The sequence below is a fragment of the Tyto alba genome, unplaced genomic scaffold, assembly GCF_018691265.1.
Source record: "Tyto alba isolate M040663 unplaced genomic scaffold, T.alba_DEE_v4.0 Super-Scaffold_1, whole genome shotgun sequence".
Lineage (NCBI taxonomy): Eukaryota > Metazoa > Chordata > Aves > Strigiformes > Tytonidae > Tyto > Tyto alba.
The window spans coordinates 24,474,883-24,496,772 of NW_024881261.1; the positions used below are offsets into that span (position 1 = coordinate 24,474,883).

Sequence of the window (21,890 nt, forward strand, 5' to 3'; positions counted from 1 at the left end):
ACAAACTATTTCTGAGAGAAGTCTTGGAAACTATACAGAGGCTTAGGGACATGGTGCAGTACTATTGGGTCTAACTGGACATGGTGAGGTGGAAACTGAAGAGCAGCATTTTTTCAGAAAGTTGGACAATGTACTTTGGAGCTTCATGTGAGTATTTGTACAGCAGTGACAAGTGTTATTGACCTTATACTTGGAGTGTCTGTTGGGCTGAAGGCTATGGGATGTATTTACTTGAACTAGGCTATCAATGTATAGATATTTTGTGGGTGGTAGAAGTTGAAAAGACGTCCAAAGTATTAGGCTAAGTATGTCAGAGGCGTAATCTAAAAGGATTATGAATTAATGGATCCATATCTTTTGCACTGAGGGTTGAGAAGGTGAAAAGATTTAATTCTTGTTGAAAATGGCTTTTGTTATTACTCAGTTCTCTGCATGGCAGCTGGCAGAAACGTTTAAATATTTTTAATAGAATATGTAACTCTTGCAGCTTGATACAAGCAAATGGATAACTAAAGATCCTGTTATTTTTTCTAATTTTCAACTCTCCACTTAAGTTTGTTAAAATCTTTTGGCATTCAAAAAGGCCTAAAATGCTTAAAAGTAAGCATTGCATCTAAAGGCACAGCAGTGTAAGCTGGATGACTCCTTTTACTGTGATACCTTTTTTATTTCTTCATCTTTTGAATACCTGAAGATGATGAGTTTCAGAAATTAAAAATGGAAAAAACCCCTTTGCATTCTTCATGTCCATCTCCCTGGGATAAACTGATATCACCTACAAGATGAAATACCTCCAAGAACTGTGTTCTTGTAATCAAAGGAGGAAAGTTTTCTGTGGAGTGTTTATTGGACAGTCTCATGTCTATGTGCATTATTAATGAAATTTGATTAATGTATTTTATGATTTCACTGATCATACTTTGTTTTGTGTCTTTCTGTAGGGTCACTGTAAAATAATCCGTCATTTAACTAGGAGGAAAAAGCTGACATTATGTGTCTGTAGATTTTTTTCAAATTCATGTTATATGATAGAACCAAAAATGAATGGTCTGTACAAAAACGTTTCAGTAATTGGAATAAAATTTATGAATCACTGTAATTAGGTATGTGATTCCAGATACACCTTAGTTTTTCAGGTTTTTTCTTGATTATTGAGTCTGCATGTGAAAGTGAATATGTTCCATTAAGTGACTGTTATTGTGCTTTCTGGCTTCTGTATGAAATAGCTAAGCAGAATTATCACTTGTTTGAGGGAGTATGAAATCCTAGATACATTCCCACATGGAATTCTCATGTTCAGTGTGTCATAGGTCTGTCTCACTTAAATTCTTATTACTAGAGATTCATTTTCTGACTGTAATGAGGTAACACATCACAAACTCATGTTTTAGTCAGTGTGATTGTGAATATAGATGGGGTGTTCAGTAACCAAGATGTACTAGTAGCATATGTCTTTTTTAAAATTTATAATGTACAGTAGTTGTGATAGATTTCATAAAGCAGATATTGTTTCAGAGCATCCAGCTTAATTTGATAAAGAGAATTATTTAAAGATACCATCTGTTCAGGCCTCATGCTTTCAGGTCCTGTATCTTTAGTGTAGATTGATGAGTCTTCTCTGATTATTAGAAGTTCCTTCTTCAACTTTTAATTTATTTTAACCTTGCTTTCCTGACTATCTTTTTTCTTGTTCCATTCTCTTATGTAAAAGCAGTTAGAACTTGGGGTTAGGCATTAGTGCCTCGTGTTTACTCTTTGCTCTCCCTTGTGTCTTGGGATACTATTCAAACTCTCTATCTTGTAAGATTGAGAATCCTAAATAGGTGCATTTTTTAGGAGAGGGAAAACTGGCCTTTTATACTGCTCATCTGATGTATCATATATATATATATATGGATTCTTCTTCATCTATTCTCCATATCACAGTTGAGTTAAATCTGTAAGCTGTCTTTCATTTGTTACCCTGTTGCTCCACTTTTTCTGAAAGAAGGGGTGCTGGAGTTGTCCCATTTCGCTCATGCTATGACTGGCTCCTGGCTGTGTGAGCTCTGCCTTTTATTGTGGGGAAACACATGCACAAGTAGAAAAGAAAACCTTGGACTTCTGCCAGAAGTAGCTTGCCTCATATGCTGTCTTCTTCTTCTGATGTAAAAATTTCAGCATTAGAGATGTCCCAGACTTGACAACAGCCTACAAGTATCTTGATAGGAAGAAAACGCAGCATTGGAGAGCTTTTTAGTATAAAAGAGAAGCAAATCAAGATCAAACCAATCTAGGAGTTGACAACATACAAACTGATCTAAAATGAAACATACTGAAGTTGGTAAGATGGTTGGATGAAGGAATGAAAACCCTTCAAGCAGTATCTTGATGATTATTAAACAAACTATTTTTCCTTGTTAAGTCCTTAATAAACTGGGGTGAGGTAAAGCATATGCAGATGTTAAATTTTGCATTATACTCCCAAAGCCGCAATGAGGGGGAGCACAGTGTGTAAATTTCTCATATTACATCATGACTTGTCTCTGAATACTCGGTGTTATTTAAAACAACTTTGCTGAATCGGATGAACTTTGATCCTAATGAAGAACATTTAATCATGTTAGGTGCAGACTTCAAACTGGTGTTTATCTTGAAGAAATGTTTGCAGGTATTACATGTATATCTAAACAATCTAAAATTACTGGATTTAGTGTACTATATGTTGAGATGTGAATTTCTGTTAGCCCAAGGAGTATATTTACTGCTTTCCAAATTTTGCTCAATGTTTTCAGTTTCTCTCAGCAGAAAGAAATATTAATTTTATGGACTATCTTTTCTTCCTGCTCTTTCATCATGTGAATGTAAGTTTGGAATGAGGCTGTATAGGCTTGGCCTTAAAGGATGCAGAGTGCTGTTAGCCTAACCCTTTCTGTTGCTGGTAGAGTGGCAAGTCGTTTACTCTAAGTAATGTACCTTGTGGGCAGTAACTGCTATAGCCTTATCTCCTCTGTGTACTCTGCAGTGGAAAGGCAAAATTATCTCTATGTTTTTGGGGGAAGAAAGTAATGCTACCTATAATAGTTGGTTTACTATTAAGTTGGTTTACTATGGCTCTGGTAATCAGCTCTGTTCATGCAAATGTCACACCTTTTTTTTTTTTTTTTTTTTTTTATTAATAGACTGTAGATTATCTAAGCCAGTCAGTGTTAATACAGAAATGAAGGGTGCTTAATTAAACTGACTCACTGGATTTACATACAGCAATAGTAGTTGGGAAGATGGAAGCTATATATAATCCTAAAAACACAGAAGGGAATTAACCTTTGAGGAAAAGACTCTTAGCTAATCTGACTGCTCTTTAGGTAGATTGAACTACTGTGTTCAATACATGCATTTATGTTAGTGTCTAGTTTGGATTTCCTCTACTTTTTGAATTGAATCTCCCAACTCTCCCCACTTGCTGCACTTGTCTTCGTGCCGTAGAGTGATCTCTGAGCACATGAACTGAATTCCCTTTGGGAAAAACAAAAAAGCATGCTCCCAGAGCATACCCTTCTTGACCCAACTGCTCTGAACTCAGGCTATGGGAGTAGGTAAGAAATAGTCTGACAGATGCCCTAAAATACTTGTACAGCGCATACATACTCCTAAACCCAGCTAATTGTCCAGCTCTACCACTGGCTCCATATATATGAGCTTGCAATTATTTTTAGACCTAGGACTTCTTGCGGCAATGCATTACCCATCAAGCTATCTACATAGTTATGATGGCATTGTTTAACCTTTCAAATATGAGACTGCTGCTGCTAAGCTCATAGTGGTTAATGTATATAGGAAGCTTTTATCTTATTTGAAGAATAAACAAGTGAAGACATGGCGAAGACTTCATCATTCTGTTCTTGGAAAAGAATAACCACCAATGTGGAATTTAAAGATAAGAAAAAATCAGGGCTGGACTGGAATGCATGTACTGGCTGCTAATAATGCTTGTTTGTTTTTTTAGGGATGTTTCCATATAGTTAAGATTTTACAAAAAGTCTGCACTTCATAAAGTGGAGTCTGGGGTAGTAATAGCTGGTTGCTATTACTACCATGGTAGTGGTAATGCTAGTACACCCGGATTTGTGTCAAAGTGTGCTGTGCTTTTAGCAATATTAAAATATATTCTATTCCTGTCAGGCACATCATATTCATAAACTAAAGTTTATGATGTGGAACGAGATACACAAGAACTTTTAAAGTGCAGAAGTGTTTTGTTTTTCACTTTCTTGTGTGTTCTGGGACATGGTGCAGTCCCCTTGGTCATCTAATACATTTCTTAATATTGCAAGAACTTTAAGACATTTTTAATGCATTTTTTCTCTACAATTTTTTGTTGGTCATTGATTTCCTCCTATCTATGGCAAACCTGAGATTTGGTTAGGGAACGGTTCAGGCTAACATTAGCAGGAAGGTATCCTAGTGTAGATTTTGGTCTGTAAAGAATATGTTATGTGGTCAGTCTGGATTATCTGTAGTTTCCTGCAGCTATGGAGAGGATTGTACTTTAATTAAAACGGTCCATATATTATTGTAGTGTTTTGTTTTTCCATTTTTGCCATTTATTATTGTTTTGTGCTTTTAGAGAGCAGTGCTACCTATCACTAAAGCTACTGAAAAAGAGTTTTCTTTATAGAACATATTTCTAAAAACAACATGTGTAATGGAGATTTCAGGCTTAGCAGCAACAGCACAAACTGTTTTTTATAGAGACTTTATTACCACTGCAGGTTTTTTTTATATCATTCATATTTTTAATTTAATTTGCACTGCTTAGATGTCAGAGAAATTGCTGATTGCAAAATCAATTAAGTAAAACAAAGTTTACAGGTATTAAATAGCAGTGGAACATAGACAAAATTGGTGGGAGTAGCAAAAGAAAGAAATGCAATAGTTCTGTGTTTGTACCACCCACGTTGTGGGTGAAACAAGCAGCCTTGTTTGGGAATTGCAGCCCTCCGAACTCTTGATGTACATCAGAGAAAGTGATGTGAGTTTTAATAGAGGGGAGGAGGAAGTTGTTAGGTGATACATCTAGTATCTTCTCTGAGGTTTCATTTTTATTTTCTATTTACTTACTTTGAAGCCTCTTAATTCATCTTCAGATTTCTTTTACTGATAACCCGTTCCTTTGGGCTTGGTTTTGTGATTTCTGTTTTGAAGTTAGACCTGAGCATCTGGACTAAGGCCTGATTCTCTAGTGTATAGTATTTAAAACATTTTGGATGACTGTATTTCTCAGCCTGAAATGATTTTGGTTTTTTTGCATGTCTGCCATATCTTGAGTTACCAGTGAGCTTGAATTTCTGGTAAGTATTATTATTGTATCACTGTTGAGTGAGAGAGAGAGAAATCAATTATATTCTTAAACTTCTGGAAAAAGTACCAATACGTATCAAATTGTAAGTAGACTAAGCATGAAAATACTTACCTATTTCTATGGATGAGAGGGGGTTGATAGTACGTTTGGATCATGGTGAAGAGCAGCACTTTGACCTTTTGTGTGCTGCTTGTTGGTTAAGTTTCAAGGGGTTTTAGAGGTGGAGGCATGTGTCTTAATTCTTTGGATTTGTGGTTTTTTTAAAGAACACTTGTAGCTGACTGTTCTTAACTTGTTTAAATTCCTATGGTAATCATGGGGAGTTCATTGTAAAATTAATTTGTTAGCCTTTCAGAGGAAGGACTAGCATGCTTATTGTAAATTACATGCATCAAATTGATTTGAAATTGGACCATTAGTTACATTGATTTAAAGTGCCAGAAAATTGATCTAAATTTCATAATTTAAGAATGGAACTAGTTTCTCTTACTTATAGGAGGATGATTTATTTAGAGACCAACTGGAGCATGAATACTTGTATAATAAAGTAGATAATGGAGAGGTGGCAGTGCTGGGAAATAAGTAAAAGGGCTATCACAATTTGTTCAGGAAATAATTTCAGTGTAACCCACTGAAAATCAAACATACCTGTATATTTCTGGATTCCTTGTTAAAATGTGTCTCCACATACTGTCACATTTTTAACATCTGCATTTCTTTCCTTTCCCTTCTTAATATGCTTTGAAGCTTCAGTGGGGAAGCATTGTGTCTATTTAATAAAACCTTCTAAATACAAGTCTTTTTTAATTGTAATGAATGAGATGGTATGCTAGCATAATATATGCAGAAGATGCTGATTAGGAAAATTTGGAAATTTAGTATATTGGAAAGTTTGAAAAGATACTAAAGTTACCTTGAGAAGCAACAATTGGGGGAAGTACGTGAAAGTAAAATCTGAACTCTGATTTTGTTTCCAAACCTTTACAACTGGGGTTGTTATTCTGGGTAAACTGTTAATCCTGTGGCTAGTTTGTGGAGTCAGCAAATAGAGCTAGGTCATGCTGAAATATGTACTGTTTGTGTTTTGAATCAAATTTAAATAGCACAAACTTAAAGTGTATAACAGTCTTGAAGCAATGTAAATAGCAGATTTCCAGCTGTAAATGACATTGATGAATACTGTTATGCTATAGAATATTTGTAACCACTTGAAACAGTTAATTCTGTTTCCTCAGATAATTAATTAATAGTAAGAACAGATGTGTTAATTTGTTCCTGTGATCTGTGACCTCTGATTCACAGAGTCCTCTTTAAACATTTCTGTGTACAACTGAACATGAATGTCCTGGTACTGAGCTTTTTCTTACTTAGATTCGTAATGCTGCAAAGAATAGACCTGGATTTGTAAATGTCCAGTTCCTTAGGGGGGACTCATGCTAACATTAATACTATGCTTTACTGAGACTAGAGGTTTCATAGCGCTGAGCCACCTGGAGGTGCACAGAATAGCATCCTCCATTAATAGTCATGGAAATATGTGAGGAAAGCCTGAGAGCCAATTAGTTCCACTAAATATTTTCTTGATGCTGAAGGCTAGTGGTGATGCATATGCTTTGAATGAATTTCTTATCAGTCTCATAATTTTGATGTTTCATTTTGCCAAAATCATGTTTCTTATATGGGCTAATGAAACTGCATAGTTATTCATAATTATCTTAAATAGAGAACTGATTTTATGTTAATTTAGTGTGAATGGATTTGCTGAAAGTGCTCATAATATGCATACAAAAAGTAAATCAGAACATTATGATCAATTGTGATTATTTAATTTCATCATAGTCTTAATACCCTGTGTATGCAGAAAGCAATGCCGGTGCTAAGATGTATGAGTAAAAAATGTGTCTCAATTGGATAAACTGCTTAAAATACTTAGTAGGGACTGGTACAGAGTTTGAGGAGAGCAGGGGGAGGAAAAAAAATTATGATGGGGGGGTTGTAAACTAATTGTTTTGAAGTTACACAAGTACTTTGATTCAGATAATCCAGTAGTATGTATGTGTTATTAGACGAGTTAGGACAGTTCTAAACCTGAAACGAATTTTGAAATGAATTAAACTTCAGTGCATCGTAACTTTTCCAAGCTAAATGGAGCAGATGTAATGAAAGAAAATTATAAACGTGACTGAAAACGGTAGGCAAAATATTAGGTAGAGAGATACTAAATTTAGTTCCGATAGTAGGAAAATACTGTAATTATTGTTTATAGTAGGCAGGTAGGTCAGTTTTATTAATGTGTTTGCTTAAGTCTGATATGTGTTTAGATTCTGTGAGAAAGCTCTATTTAGATAAAACCAGTGGAAAGATATTTTGATCTTGGTAGTGAATAAAGCAAGCACTGGGAGGTGGGGAGGACCAGTTATTGTTATTAAAGCTTTCTGACTCTTCTTTTTGTTGTTAATTTACAGTAAAAACAATGTAAGGTTTAACTTCTTAAAATCATGACTTATATTTATCTGTGAAGTTGCCCACTGGCTGTTTCACTTCACCTGCTTGCTATTCATTTAAATATATAGGAAAATGATTTAAAAAAAAAGTTTCTACTGATTACTAAATTAATTAATGGTTAAGAAGGTACAAATGACTTGACTCAAAGTTTTTGCTTATATAGTAAATGCATCTTTAAAAAAAATTCCGTTCTAACTTGCACTCCAAGTAGTACCATCAGTAATGAACATCATAGAGGGACCTGACAATGTATGAATTATTCACTGGTAGATTATTATATCTTTGTTGTTAGCATGCAAGATAATGAACATAATTGCTGTGGCAGTGTACTCAGGGGAATGTGCAGTTCTTCCCTCTGTCTAGACTGGAGTTAACTTCTAAAGGAGTATTAAAAAAATATGGATGAAGTCTGATAGCTGAGTTGCTGCTCATTTCATTTGGCTGCGTTAGTAAATATATATGCTTTGTACACTTTAATCTTAAGGGTTTGTGGGTTTTTTGTTGGTGTTTTGTTTTGGTTTTCTTCCGTTTTTGAGAATAGTAATCATTTTTCTGTTCTCAGTGTGGTAATATTGCTTACCAACCTAAAGGATTTGATATTTAATTGTAGCAGCATTGTAGATTTACCCCCTTCTATTAGAATGGCCCATTATAGTAAATTACTATAAACAGTCTAATTGCTTAGGAAATCCAGGGTAAAAGGTTAATCAGCAACTTGCCTTTCTTTAATGGCCTTAGCTTGTTATGATTTATTTGTCTTAAATAACTTTGCAAAGCATTATTTTGTATGCGTCTCTAATCTATGAGGCTGTCCACCTGATCTTAAACTTTTTGATGAACCAAGTTTTTCTGTTTTCTGTTTTATATTATGATAACATAAATTATCTGCAATAAGCCATCCTAATTAAAGTTGGTAAATCTACAGCTCTGCTCCAATTACACAGTAATCAATTATACACTAATTTAATTCTACTTAGCTTGATACAGTACATCATTAATCAGGTTCAGATTTAATACAAGAGATTTACTGTATTAACCAAAAAAATTGGTGCATTCAAATGTGGGGAAATAAAGGAAGTTATGATGCCAAACAGTGTACATAAATACTTTCTTATCAATAATGTGTTACAGAAGATTTAATTTTTCCTTGGGGAAGTATAACTGAAACCAGTCTTTCTTTGTGAGCAGATTATTGTTACAAGCTGAAACCACTGCTAATATAATACATTTAAGCTGATCATGGTGGTTGTTCTGAATGCTATACCTAATTATCTAATATAGGCAATTGTCTCACTTCTAATGTTATTTAAGTGATTAGTTGTAAATTAAATTTGCCAAAAGTTGCAATGTCCTTGGTGGCTGAACAGTAAAAACTAGTGGCCAAGTAGATGTCATTCTATTTAGACTTCTAAAAGCTTTACCCATATATAACTCTTCATCAAAGTTTAACTTACCTGCTACTATTACGAGTGGGACTGTTGTTTTGATGGGCTCTTACACAGCCATATGTGCAAGAAGGCTGTCTGCATGCTCTGTTTTCCCTCTCCCTTTGCAAGGCCTAGGAATGACTGAAATCTGTCACCTGGAGACTCTAAAAGTTTGTGAGTTGCAGGGTGCAGTTCACTTGAAAAATATAGATGCCACACAAAGCTAATATGGTTTCCAAAAGTGCTCACAAATAAAGACATTAACTAGACAAATAGAAAATTATTGAAAAGAGAAAAGAAAGAGACAGCCCAGAAAACAAAATCAGACAAGGTCTGCAGATGAGATTGCTTAAAAAAGCCTATTCCTCTTGGAAATAGTTTAGTATAACTAGATTAGGGTCTAAGGGGAATAAGGGACTTCAATAGGTACTTTATAAAATAAGATACTAGGTAGAAACTAAATTGAATAATAAATGAAGTTAAATTTTATTACTCAGAGGAAGGTATGATGTTTTCAGACACCTTTGCCAGAGAAAATGCAGGAAGACAATTAGGTTGTAAAAAAATTTTGGAAATGATTATTAGAAAACAGGAATAAGAGAACACATGGAAAATGGTCACTATCCTTGGGCCTGCTTTTCTGGCTAACATGAGTCTTTACAAAGACAGGGAACTGATACAAGAACTTCTTGAGATTCTGCCTGTTCAGGTACAAAAAAATCATGACCAGGATTTACTTTCTTTTGCTATATATGCTCTTGATCTATCCATGGTCAAGATTTCTTCTGATGAAATGCATATTTAAAAATTCTTGTATCCAGATGGTTTGCAATAAAGGCTTTGGAAAATATACTTATTTGTCTTCCAGAATCTTAATTTGAGGCTTGTATGTGATACATTGATGATTGTCATTGCCATTGCTGTCACATTCCTGTCCTAAACCTACAAAGCATAATAAAAAAATAATGTGTTCAAAAGATGAACAGCAGTTGCAGTTCATTTTTCCAGGAGATTTGCAAGGCAGACTTTTGGAGCTCTTTAATTTGTAAAGACTTGATTTAGCTTAATAATCTTTGCCAGACAAATTTGACTTCTGTGTTGTAGGATCTGAAGCTGAACTGAGGAGGAAAAAAAGGTCTTTGAAACTTCTCTGGATACTGTATACTTCCTTTCCTGTCTTCATGATATGTCTTTGTCCAGTGATACCTTGTATTTACATTTGGAGAACTTTCTACAAGTTAAGCTAACAAATGTGCAGTCAAATATCAGTTCAAATAACAATGTAAAGATTGTTCATGAAACACAAGACTTTACTTTTAGAAGTATTTTTAGTATGGATGTGCCTAATCATTATCTCTGAAAGTGATTTAAAGTAATCAGCCTTGTTTTATGTTAAAACCAATAACATTTACAGAGGCAGTTACTGACATCTTCACTAAGGTGACAGTAGCTGTCATGTCTGTGATTGTCTTAAGTTCTTCTGTCTTGATAACAAGTGTGCATCTCTGTGCCAGTGGTCTTTGGCAATATGATCATAAAATATGACCATTTTTGATGTAGAACTGTTCAGAGCACAATACGAAAAGGATGGTGATTATGTGATGAAAAGAAGCCCTTGTCTGTAGAGCATCATACACTGTGGAAGATAGGATATGTGAAGATGAATGAGAAGAGAGAGAGTGGAAAGTGAAGGCAGGTTTCCTTTACAGCAGAAATGAATAATCTCCTGGAAGATTGTATTCTAGTCTTCTGTATAAATTTTCTAACTTTCACAGATGATGTATTTTTTTCCAAGTGTTTGACTTGTGATCTTAATGTGCTGAGTACATAAAACTAAGTAGATGAATGGAGGTTACACTTTGAACGTATTAGGTAGTAGATAAACCTAGGTACAGGTTAAAACAGGTCCTAAGCATAACAAGTTGAGCACTCAAAATCAATACATTTTCTTACCTTTGCTTCCACAGAAAGAGGATAATTATACCTTTAATCTCAGTGGGATCCTATGAAAATATATTTGTTTATACTTTTAATACAAGTGCTTCACTACAGAAATTGTCACAAAATACTTTTGAGAAAGCTAATAATTATGTCTTCATAAGTAGTGTACATAGAAGGTGTAGCGTCACAGGCTGAACAGGGAAATGAAATAGAAAGCAACACACAAAAGAATGAGCCAAAGTCTTATTTCCGTCTTCTCCTAACTTTAAGTGTTTGACTTGGAAGTTGCGTGATTTTAACATAAGGATTTTGTGCATCATTAATACAATTTCATGTGTTTTGCATAGCTCTCTTTTGGGTACAAACCCATTTTGCATTGGGTTGTAATTTGAAACCTTAGCAATTTTGCTTAAAGTTGAACTGTTTCCACATTACAGTAGATCAGTCAACTGAGAAATCCACAGTCTTAAATCCAGGAAATAGAATTTAACCGAACTGTGTTGGAAGGTTTTTTTTTTTTTTTTTTTCTTTGTAGTTGTATCTATATAATGTTTGAACTGTGAGACGTCTTATTGTGTAATATTACTGTTGTGTCAAAATACGTTACATATTTCAATGAATGATTTTAGCTCTGCTACTAATTAATGAAGGAGAAGAGAGTTACAAGTGGAGAAAAAGAACCTCATGAATGAAAATCAAATTACTATATTTTATTAATGAAGTGATAATAATTTGTAATGGTATAATTATGTTCATAGTATATAGTTGTTTCAGGAGTTATTTTTTTTTTAAAAAGCATGCATACATGCATAACTTACACTGACGCTCTTTTAGGTATGTGCCACTGTGCATAAGAAAATTCTGTATAGCGTTCTTGTAGCTCTCATTGCAAGTCATTGAAAAGTAGCAAGTGATATGTCATTTCCACAGTAGGAGTTTAGATTTGTGTGATATAAATGCAGTCGTTAAGTCATGATCTATGCTAACTTCCTACCATCTATGTTTATGCCATAAAAAAGTGTATGTACTTATGTCCCTAGTTCTATCAGGAAGTAAAAAACTTGTGTGAAAACTGTCTTAAATTCCCTTTATGGCTTAGTCTTATATTTTCAAAACAGGTATTTCTAAATGTGTGAAGAATGTTGACTACTCTTATGACGACTACTGCAAAAGTTTCTGTATGTTTTCAAGTATTTTATACTATGTACATTGTTCATAATGGACTTCTGCTTAAAGCTTAATGTTATAATTTCCCTCTATAATGAATGAGAGCCTAATAATAAAAATCCTTGTTAAAGAAAAAGTTTTGTAAAATGGACACAGTCCCCAGCAATTATGGACAGTTAATTCAACAGTTACGACAAGTTACTTTTTAGAAATGCATATTAGCAATATAAATAAATGTGAATAATAGTAGAAATGTTCCAGATGTTCCCGGTATTCACAATTGACCACAATTACATATCACTGCTAAATTGTCTCCCTCAAAAGCAAGTTCTGCAAATATAGTTGTGCCTTCAAGTATGGCGCAAAGCCATGACAGAGTCAATTTCAAACCAGAGGAAGAATAGATCAGGGAGGGAAGAATGTAAGCTGGCAATACTCTGACTCTAGACCAGTTAAACTGCCATCTGTTGTTATAGAGATAGATAGATAGGTAGGTAGGTAGGTAGGTAGGTAGGTAGATACACTGTAGCAAAACCCCCTGTGTTTATTTTGCTATATATATGTTTTATATATTTGTACACATACATAGTTTTTTTTTTTCCTGATACTTTTTTTTTATTATTACTTCTGTTTTTATTATTTTTCTTGTATGAGTTAAAAATCAGAGTAAAGTGGTTTTGGAAACCACATTTGTTACTTCTCTATCACCTCCTTAGATCCTGTTGAAGGATGACATCTCTTTGTATTGTTCGGTTACTAGAATGCAGGCTTTAAATGCAACTTGCGTTTGGCTCTGTTTTGACAATAGTAGTTAATATTGTATGGTTTTTGTTAAAGCACTGTTGAAAAAATATCTTATTGAGCTATTTGTGGTGTTTTTTTAAAAGATGTTTAAGATTTCACATACAGTTTAACTGATCACAGATGAAACTGTAAATTAATACCTCATGAGTTTTACTGACTGCAGGGCATTGTTTGTAATTCAAAGCTGCTTTGTTCCTACCCACTAGGAAAAGACTCTGTTCAAGCAAACAAATTAGCGTTCACCATGATATCAAACTATTTATTAAAACTGAAAACTCTAATTTTGAATTTATTATTTCACTGTGACTTTTATAATAACATATTTAGAACATATTTTTTAAAAGCTGAAATCTTTAGGGATTGAAATAAAAGATATAAAGTTGGTTTAATTGTTGGTCTTAATCCACCTTGTTTGAAATTTTGTACTCAAAGAACTATATGGCATACAAAAAGATAAAATGTTGCAAGTTCCTTTGGTTCAACTTGTTCTTTGATCAGATGTACTTCCATTCCTATTGAGTTGTATATGGTCTTGATACAAGTAACAGCTCTATAAAAGAAAACTTTCAGGCATGTTCCATGTAGGAAGTTCAATATTCTCACTACCACTGGTCATTCTTGGCTAGAGAGGGAATCAGGATGAATACGTTTGTTTTCAACCTCATTTTTTGGCTTTTCTAATCTTAGAAAGGATTTGGAGGGAGGCGTTATTTTTTTTATGTATACTTTTAAAAATTATAATTAGGAATTAAAAATTGGGCAGGGAAATAGTTTTACACAATTTGAGACATTCTTCCTATGGGAAAAGTAAGTCAGGAGATCCTGCTAGAAAAAGATAGGCTTTGTCTGTCAACAAAGTTAAGCTTTTGCAGAGGTGTTCCCCTATAGAGTGTCATATTCAAGTGTACAGGAGAGTCACCCATCATCTTCTGTCAGGTAGAGATACTTTAAGCTCTCCACTTAGTAATGTTCTCAGTGGATCATCCCACAAGACTACATGCACTACAGAAAATATAGTTGAAGTGCATTTGAGTTGGGTAGCATTGCTGTAACGCGGCGAACATCACCAACCAGCCTTTGGCATAAGAGCCAAATGTTTTTTTTGCAAGTGGTTTAGCTGCACTAACTCTGCCCAAGTCATCTTAATAACAAAGTAGTGTGTCATTATGTCAAAGGCTACTTAAAACAGTTGAAATGGCTCATGTACCTCTGCTTGGTATTATGTAAGAGCATAGTTACAGTCACATCCAGTCAGTTTGAAGGCTCAGTTACTAGTATTTGAGGCTGGAAGGAAGGACTCTGAAATACAGCAAGCATTACTGAATTCCTGTATTTGTGTTGAATATTCTCCCAGATTCCATCATATTTAGACAGTTTGTGAAATGTTGATGGTAGGTGTTTGAGGACAGGAGAGGAGTTTCTTACCAAATAAATTTTGCTATATGCTTTGTCCATTCATTTATCCAGTAATTTCTTGAATCCAGTATTCTTCTGACATTCATGATCTGCTAAGGAAAGAGTGCCGTAGCTTCACTGTACATCTTGTAGAAGTATATTCCTTTCCATCTTTGGAATCTGTCACTAGCTTGGTTCATTTATGCCCTTTATCTCTTGTATTATGATATGATGTGGATAGTCACAACCTATTCCACTGATGAACTTCTAGATCTTGATTGTTTCTCTCCATAGTTGACACTTCTAGACTGTGTCCTGGTTGTCTTCATTAATGTGAAGGCATTTCCATTACTTTGATTATGCCTGTTGCTCTTCTCTGTACCTGTTTCAGCCTCTCACTCTTTCATTTTAAGGTGATGAGGACCAAAGCTGCTTACGGTGATCATACTGCTGATTTTCACTCTGGCATAGCGTAACCTCCATTTTTATTAGGAGGAACAGAGAACAATCATAACATTGAGATTTTCCAACCTGGCTGATCTTATACATGAGCAGTAATATTTAGGTCAGGGTCTTTTATTGTTTTAGGACTATTTTTACTTTGTGCACACCCATACATCACTTAAAGTGAAGTCTTGATGTCCTCTTAAAAAAATATGTTTTCTAAAATTGGTCTATCGTATCAACCTCAGGACATTCAGATTCACTTATGGAAGCTCTCTCATTCTGGTCTTGTCTAGGTATTCAGAATTTCTCTTTGAGCTATATTGAATATCTATAGATACTACAAAAAGATGTGTTTGGTTTTTTTTTAAATTCTTACATATATTTTCCTTTTCCCTCTCCCCAACAAGAGATTTACGTACAGTTTTGATTGTTTTTTTAATTTTTGTAATATTTTTCTTTATTTATGAAATGGAAATCTAAAGAAAAATTTTTAACCACTTGGAGAAATGGTTGTGGTTGCTTTGGGTTTCTGTGGAACTTCATTAGACTTGCCTGATTTCTTGAACATCTGGATATTCTTTATCTTTTGTGACCTTAGTGTGAAAGATTGTGCTTGAAATGAAATGAGTTGTTGGCTTTCGTTTTCTTCAAAAAGTGTACAGTGAGCTCCTCTTCAATTTTCTTGTATGTTGGTTTCTCTCCTGTGAGAGCTTTTATGTTGTTATGTGTAGAAGATTAAAGGAATGTTCTACCTCAAGATAAGAAAACTGAGGAAATGTCATTCAGTTTCCTCCTGTACTTTTAATTATGGACACAGAGGGCTGGTATGAGCCTCAAGTCCATTGTATAGCACCAGGCTAAATATACGTAGCTGAAATATCTAAAAGTTTGTCTAACTGCTCTCAAAATGTGATTGAAGGAAATTCTCCCCCCTCTATGTAAGTTGTCTCACTACAACTGGTTAGCTTTCTGTAATGTATAGTCTAAGTTGTAGTTAAGGTCATTTTTTCCTGCCTGTAAGGGATATGAAGAAATGTTGTTTGATTTCTTTGTAAGAGTCATTACCCAACTGTCCATCTTGTTTCTAGATATTTATTTTCTTGACTAAACTCAAGTTCTTCAATCTTTTCTTATACATCACGTTTTAATACCTCTTTTTCTACTTGCCTTCCAATTAATTCTCCAGACTGCTTTTCATCTCAAAGTTGGCTAACAAAATTGGACTTTGACAGTTTGGGTCTTCCTTACTACTGAGTAGAAAAGAGTGAATTTTCCTTGCCTCTAACATTTGTCATCCTTACTATTATATTCTAGAAAAATATACTTCTTCCTGCTCCCACAGCTCCTCCAGCTGCCACAGTGGAGTTACGTTGCTGACTGATTTTTACATTTTTGATCCTCTGTTACCTTTAGACACCTCATTCCTTCTGTCCACAGTGATATGGCTGCCTAATCCCAGTTATTTCCTGTTTGGTCCTTGTTCTTTAAATTTGATTCATCAGTGTTAGTAGCCCTCACTAGCTTTAATTTTAAAATATTTGTTTTTTGTTTGGTTTTTTTTTTTTTTTTTTAGTCTTAATTGCATTGGGAACATTAAGCAAAGTTTTTTTTTGTTTGATTGTTTTTCTTTTTATTTTCTTGTTTAGTTTTTTTTTGTTTGTTTGTTTTTTGTTTTTTTTTATCTGTTTAGGTTTTGCTAAGTTTCAGTATCTGATTATTTAATAAATACTGACTGCAAAACAGAACAGGTTAATCACAGCTGGGTCAAGCCTGAGATGTAATTTGATTATATAGGAAAGTATAGTTTTAGTTGATGCATTTAGTTACTGGTGTAACAACTTAAGAATACTTAATTTCCTATTTCCTAAGTTTGCTTATGAGAATGTCACATGAGAAAAATGCCAGGAACATTTTTTAAGTTTAGATTTATTATGTCTACTTTTTCTCTGTTACATACTAGGCCAGTTATCTTATTGAATAAGGAAATGCACATTGATTTGTAAAGAAAGTGATGATATGAAATTAATGGTTACTGTGTGAGAGTTAACTACCAGGTGCTTATGCACTGATGTCTTGTTCCAACATGTTTCCAGACATACGGATCACTGAAGGTTTATTTATAGTTGATGAGTTCCCACATGGGATTTTCCATATAGAGAAGTGGGCCAGTGTGAACATCGTGAGGTTCAACAAGGCCAAGTGCAGGGTCCTGCACCTGGGTCAGGGCAGTCCCCGGTATCAAGACAAGTTGAGGGATGAAGGGGCTGAGAGCAGCCCTGAGGAGAAAGACTTGGGGGTACTAGTGGATGAAAAGCTGGACATGAGCTGTCAATGTGGGCTTGCAGCCCAGAAAGCCAACCGTATCCTGGGCTGCATCAAGAGAAGTGTGGCCAGCAGGTCGAGGCAGGGGATTTTCCCCTTTTACTCCACGCTTGTGAGACTCCCCCTGCAGAGCTGTGTCCAACTGTGGGGCCCCCAGCATAAGAAAGACATGGACCTGCTCAAGTGTGTCCAAAGGAGGCCACGAAGATGATCAGGGGGCTGGAGCATCTCCTGTATGAGGATAGGATGAGAGAGTTGGAGTTGTTCAGTTTGGAGAAGAGAAGGCTCCAGGGAGACCATACAGCGGCTTTCTGGTATTTAAAGGAGGCTTTATAACAAAGATGGGAACAAACATTTTAGCGGGGCCTGTTGCAATAGGATAAGGGGTAATGGTTTTAAACTAAAAGAGGGTAGATTTAGACTAGATACACGGAAGAAATTTTTTACAATGAGCATGGTGAAACACTGGATCAGGTTACCCAGAGAGGTGGTAGATACCCCACATCTACAGGACAGATTTTTATTTTTTTTTTTTCCCCCTTAGTTTTTGTAGGGCAGAGAAGGAGAAGGTAAGTTTCTTCCTCCTTCATTCCAGCCTTCTTGGGAGGGGAGATATATTCTTTCATGCACAACTCCTGTGATGAAATGCTGCTTTTTAGAAATACTGTTTAGTGAAAGAGCTTGTGTGACTCTCTGAAACTTAACAGCTGACCATAAGTTTCTTAATAATAGCATTAAGACTAGCACAAGGTATCACTAAACATGTCTTGTTAGTGTTGTAGTGGCTGGGTATACACAGACAGGGGAAGTCAAAATGACCAGTTTGTCAGAGGGAGCCTCTCAGTGTTGTCATATTTGGGTGAAATGTTTGGATTTTTCCCTTCAATCCATGAGTTGTTCTGCTGTGGAATTAGCTTTTTAGTGCCACTTGGAACATTGCTTTTTGAAATGATGTATGCAGTACTATTCCCTTGCAGCTTTTCTGTAACTTGTGATTTTTGGGTGGTTTCTCCTTCCCATTCTCCCCCCCCCTTTATTGCATATGCTAATTTTTTTCCCCAAAAGGTGACCCTCTGAGATTGTGCCTATGGAGTGAAGAGATGGACTGAATTGTCATAGGCTGTGGGATGAGTTATTTTTAGCTGTTGGCATTTCAGGCTGGAACACTTCATTCGGTCGTGCTTGTTAATGAGTCATCTGGAGAAAATGGGCTCCTTACTTTCAGAGAGGGTCTGTAGCAAATAATAATAGGCTAATGTCTGCAGGAGATATTCTGTCAAGTAACTAAAGCTTCAACTAGAAAATATGTTGAAATGGAGACTTATCTCCCTGTAAGAATAAGCATGCACTCACTATTATTATTGTGTTATGATGTATATGAAAATGTCAAAAACTGGAAGACCTATGAAAAGCCTAGTAATGATATAATAGTGAAACATTTTTGAGAAAGAGGGTTAATTGAAGACAGTCACTTTTTACAGATAGAGAAGAATAACATGTAGTTGCTTCCCAATTCAGAACACTGTTCACTTCTTGAAATCTGAAATTTTCCTCTAGTTCTAGGAATCTTCTAGAAAGATTCATAACTAGATAAGCCCTATGTAAGGCTTGCATCGTTGAGAGAACCCCAAATTCACCAACATTCAATGTATTATTTTTAAGGGTTATGCAGCATCTTTGTTTTGGGTCCCTACTGAAGACTGTATTTTATTTTTTTTTTTCTTTGTGTGTGTGATTCATAGTCTCTCCTTTGACCACTTCCCTCAAGGTTTGGAGGTTTTGTGCTCATACAACATGGGAGGCTTTGTTTTGCAGCTGGAAATGTCACCACACAAGTAAAAAATTGAATGTAACAGTAATTAATCGAAGTTGTTAATCTGGTTGCTTTGCTTTTGTATTATTGAAATTCCAGAATTTGGTAGTGCAAGTTACTAGTTTACAAAAAAAAACCCACAAAGATTTAGGGAGAAGTGTATGAAAGACAGGGGAAAAAAGACCCCCAAACCCTCTTCTATAAAAGAAATGATTTAAAGAATAGCCTCTGTGTCAAGTGTTTTTGTCACCTTTGGTACTTCCAATGCCACTTTCGTTCTGTATGTTTACCTTCTTTTGGTTACACATCTTTCTCTTGTAAAGCATATTACAAGTCTGAAGAGACTTTCTGTTTTGGCAGCAAGAACATATTTCCTTTAGAGCTAATAATTTTTACTCTCCATTGATTGTCTAGCTTTTGGGGTTTGCTTTTTCCAATTATCAATGGAATATTGAGATAAAGGGGAACATTTTATTTTACCTCATTCAGATTTTTTTTTTTTTTTGCTTTATTAGCACCTTGTTGACCCTTCAACTTATACTGTGCTAACCCATCTTCTCATATTGCTGTGGTCACTGCACAAAATGCTTTAAACCATTCAAGTTAAATGATTTTGGTATTACCAGTGTGTGCTGCTCCTAAATAATCCACAGGGTTTAGACTCAGTTAGTCAAGATCAATATTTTGCAGTTTAGAGATCTGGCATATATCTACATTGCAGACAATAGTGTTGTGGTCAAAACCCCTGAGAAACTTATGAATAAGCTCGTGTAAGCATAAGAATAATTCTAACTGCAGTAGCATGGAAGTTTTAATGGGGAAATTTATCTGTGTTTTAGCAGAAAGAATTAACTTATCTTAAGCATCAGGCTGCTGTGGTTAGACTGCTTCCAAATCCTGATCTCATTTGTTTATGGCCAATTTGAGTACACTACACTGACTGTACAGGTTGTCCAGTAACTGTCTCCCTAGTAGACAATTTATTCATCTTCTCAGGTAGCAGTCTATTCTATGTATCCAGTCCTGGGATGTCATCCCACCAGCTCAAGTTCTCCTGGTTGTAGGAGAGCCAGGCTTTTGTCTTTTCCAAAAGTGAAAGCAATGCATTTCTATGTTATCCCTTCTGAACAGTTCTGGTTCCTTCTTCCTTAAATCTTTTTTTTTCCCCAAGTATCCTAAGATGTTGATAATAAACAGTTGGTTCTTTCTGTAGTTTCCAGTGCCATCTAATGAAAATAAAGTTGTGGACACACAATCATGTACTTACCAAAAACTTACAAAAAGGAAATATATTTGGGAGTACATGCGTGTGCTTGTGGTAAAAAATATTGCCTGTGTTTTTGAGCTACAGAAATTCATGTTACTACCTGCTATTAGTACATGACTACCTTAAGGGATATTCAAGACAGAGCTGTTATGAGAAACAGGGAGATTAAAAAGAACTAAAATGGAAATCTTAGTTGGTATTTACTGTTGCTTGTGCTCAAAGCAGGGTTTTCTGCACTCATTATTTGTTCATGAGGAAGATGGTTATAGTTCACTGCATGTTAACAGGAGCTTGAAGTGGATGTATACTATTGTCTTGGTCTACTTAAATATCCTGATGTATTTTTAATGTTTTCTTGGTTTAAATTTACTCACTGGTTACTGATGTGAAATAATTTAAAATAGCACAAGGGGTGAAGAAAAATAGATGTTTTAGCAGTGTAGTTGAATTGACATGAACCATTTATATTATTGTAAAGAACAAAAAGTGATTTAGGTTGTGGTTAACAACTGTCACCATTGTTTTGGACTTTGTGTTAATAGAGAGTATTACTCGGATAAAATACTTCTTAATCTGAGTCATGTATGGAAACAATTAGTTTATAATTTGGTTTTGGAACAGCTCTGCAAAACTTTCTAATATTTTATCGACTCTGAATTGGAACCAAAACTTTGCAACTTGGTTAACTTATTTTTTACTGTTTTGATGTATTTATAGGTAAAATTACAAATTGTAAAGTTACTATAGTAAAATATTCCTCTCTGCCAGGTGTAAGTATGCATATGTCTAGGGTTTTTTTGTCAGCTGTTTACAGACAGCTTAATATGATCTGTACTACAGCTTTAGATAATCTAAATTGTAACAAAGATGATGTCTAGGATCTCTTGATGACTGAATTATATTAAAATATTCTTGGCAAATATTCTATTAAGTTAAACAAATTCTCACTTTGTGAGCTGGAGTAACTTGATGCTTGTGAAACAGCAGTTTCAATTAGCATTCGCTAAAGGTTATTGACGGTTAACACCTGGTCTCTACTGTGGAAAGTGGGAAGCATCTATTGCAGTCTTATATGATTGTTTCATAATTGGGATTATGATCTCTAATTTGCTTTTAATTTTATAAATCTAGTCTTGTTTTCAAAACCAGTCAGTGTTACTTGTGTTCCTGTGTTTTTGTTATAGGACAAAGTTATTGATGTTAAAAAGATTAAGAAGTATACTACTTTCTAATATGATAAACAATTTACATTTTCATTAGTTATCAAGGAAATTTGGACAGGAAAAATTTTCTGGTAGGTCTCAGAAGCATGTATTCTTCCTGTGCTACTTATGAGAAGCAAACAGATAATGATACAGGTTTTTGGGAAGTAGTATTCTTATATACAAGCTGCCAAATGTATACTAGGAGCATCAGGACCAAGTGTAAATATTTTCATAACCCTGCTCAGAAATAACAAAG

At 34.9% G+C, this 21,890-nt stretch overlaps 1 protein-coding gene across 4 annotated transcripts in view; it reads left to right on the plus strand.

Moving 5' to 3' along the window:
- The window catches only part of ADK (adenosine kinase), a 289,605-nt gene that overhangs the window by 49,209 nt on the left and 218,506 nt on the right, over window positions 1–21,890 (plus strand). The window lies entirely within an intron of this gene.